The following is a 2,714-nucleotide window of genomic DNA, read 5'->3' as shown; positions in this document are numbered from 1 at the left end:
ACTTTTCCATCGCCTGCGCACACAACACATACGCTACAGTGTATGGCCATTCTACACAGCCTGCACACTGTACACACACAGCTCTGCTACATCCACCTTGCAGGCTGCACAGTAGTGCTGCCTGACTCCTCCCACGCACGTGACTGATCACGTGCCATGACGTCACCGCAGGTCCTTGAAGCCACTAGCATCTAACCGAGGATTCAGTGTTAGAGAATTAGAGCGTCGGGGTCATCGACTTCCGGGGCTGTCCGTCACGTGACCCTCCGTCCCTATGGACTCCGCCCTCATATGATGTGTTACGTCACTGCTGCCATGATGTCATGAGGAAGGCGAAGGGGCGGAGTTGTGATTGACAGGTGCTTGCCGGGTTTGGCTGGGGGAAGTGGGGTTGGGAGAGGTGACTTGTCATGGTTGTGCCCTGTGTGTTGTGTCATGTGTGTCCTAGTAACACAGTGTGTGCGCCCACCCATCAGCATGGAGCCCCCCACCTTCCATTACACCTCACCCTTCATCCTGCTGCCCCTGCGCACAGCCGGCTCTGCTACATCTCACCCCTAGATGTAAACTGGCATGCAAAAGTTTGAAGTCACTAAGAAAATTCTTGGTGAAATCCTGATATTCGTCAAATGGTACAAATATTGTTACATTGTAGCAAAGTCTCAGGAGATCAGGAGGCGATTGTAGCAAACCTCAGCTGTGAGCAGAGCTGGTGCCCCCTTGTAGAGGTGGCTGCGGTGCAGGTGCTATCTCGGCTGCGCCATGATTAGCCACCTTAGGTGGGGCTAGCCTGCTAGTCAGATCTGGGCGCATTTTCCTGCCAGGGGGTACAGCCATTCCCGTACTATAGGACGACTATCTGGTCCAACCGCTGGGACCACCAATAATGGGAACAGGGGTCTCAGAGATCGGGCAGCAGCACGTGCTTCGCGACCGCTCCGTGGGGGACACAGGACCACTGTTCCCCTGATCGATGAGGGTCCTAGCGGTCTGACCCCCACTGTTCTCGTGATCGATGGGGGTCCTAACGGTCTGACCCCCACTGGTCTCGTGATCGATGGGGGTCCTAACGGTCTGACCCCCACTGGTCTCGTGATTGATTGGGGTCCTAGCGGTCTGACCCCCACTGTTCTCGTGATCGATGGGGGTCCTAGCGGTCTGTCCCCCACTGTTCTTGTGATCAATGGCGGTCCTATCGGTCTGACCCCCACTGTTCTCCTGATCGATGAGGGTCCTAGTGGTCTGACCCCCACTGTTCTTGTGATCGATGGGGGTCCTAACGGTCTGACCCCCACTGTTCTCCTGATCGATAGGGGTCCTAACGGTCTGACCCCTACTGTTCTCCTGATCAATGGGGGGTTCTAGCGGTCTGACCCCCACTGTTCTCCTGATCGATGGGGGTCCTAACGGTCTGACCCCCACTGTTCTCCTGATCGATGGGGGTCCTAACGGTCTGACCCCCACTGTTCTCCTGATCGATAGGGGTCCTAACGGTCTGACCCCCACTGTTCTCCTGATCGATAGGGGTCCTAACGGTCTGACCCCCACTGTGCTCCTGATCGATGGGGGTTCTAGCGGTGTGACCCCCACTGTTCTGATCGATAGGGGTCCTAACGGTCTCTTCAATGGGCGTTTTGGCGGTCTGACCCCCACTGTTCTCCTGATCGATGGGGGTTTTGGCGGTCTGACCCCCACTGTTCTCCTGATCGATGGGGGTTTTGGCGGTCTGACCCCCACTGTTCTCCTGATCGATGGGGGTTTTGGCGGTCTGACCCCCACTGTTCTCCTGATCGATGGGGGTTTTGGCGGTCTGACCCCCACTGTGCTCCTGATCGATGGGGGTCCTAGCGGTCTGACCCCCACTGTTCAAATAGTGATGGGTTCATCAGTAGTTGATCAGTGGAGGTCCACCCTTTTGGGATCCCCACCGATCCCCTGATTGAAGTGACAGCAGCGCTCCTGTCACTTCAGTCCATACAAGCCACAGTGCGCACGCACGCAAATACCGGTTTTAACTTTTTTTTATCTGCACACTGAATATGATGTGTAATTGTGGGAAAACCCCTTTAATTCTAATTACAAGATCATGAAGAGTAACTATAGTAAAGTCCATACAAATCTGCGTATATTCATCGTGTGGAATATGTGCGTAATAAAGAATGCAGCATATTCGATTTTACTGCATATTACGCATAATAGAGCCCTATCATTCTCTATAGGTGCGTACTAACTGCTGTACAGAAGCAATTATATTGCGGATGTGCGGAGTTTAGACGAAATCTTGCTAAGCGACAGAGTGGGAAATGTAAAAAAAAAAATGAAACCAGGAAGAGTGCGCATGGCAGCGGGTGTGAGATACGCCGTCATGCGCAGTCAGAAATCGCAGCGATATGCCAGCTCATACCGCAGTACAGCGCTGTGTTATACACGCAGCATCTTACCACACGCCTAAGGGCTCTATTTTATGACTACTAGCGGCTGCCACTAGCGCTCACAGTTTCCCGACAATCACCAGGCTGAACCTGCAAGAATGGTCTGGAAGTTAACGCCATTACCCCAAGTGTTAACGACACTAGAGTAATGGCGCCCTCATTTTTCTTTACAATGCATAATATAAGTAAGGATAGGCCGGGCTGTTTATAATTAGGTTTGAGTCCACATTGAGTCCACATTAAGCCTTCTTCATGTTCCATAAGGGAGATGGAACAATACCT

The 2,714-nt window shown here is 52.8% G+C and overlaps 1 protein-coding gene across 1 annotated transcript in view; it reads left to right on the top strand.

Moving 5' to 3' along the window:
- The first annotated feature begins 218 nt into the window (after positions 1 to 218).
- The window catches only part of MAFG (MAF bZIP transcription factor G), a 12,822-nt gene continuing 10,326 nt past the window's right edge, over positions 219 to 2,714 (top strand). Inside the window, exon 1 of the mRNA XM_066586145.1 lies at positions 219 to 359. The gene's annotated coding sequence lies outside the window, so the exon portion shown is untranslated. The remainder of the gene's footprint in view (positions 360 to 2,714) is intronic.

The sequence above is a fragment of the Eleutherodactylus coqui genome, chromosome 13 (assembly GCF_035609145.1).
Source record: "Eleutherodactylus coqui strain aEleCoq1 chromosome 13, aEleCoq1.hap1, whole genome shotgun sequence".
Classification (NCBI taxonomy): domain Eukaryota; kingdom Metazoa; phylum Chordata; class Amphibia; order Anura; family Eleutherodactylidae; genus Eleutherodactylus; species Eleutherodactylus coqui.
This window is presented reverse-complemented; position numbering and strand designations above follow the sequence as displayed.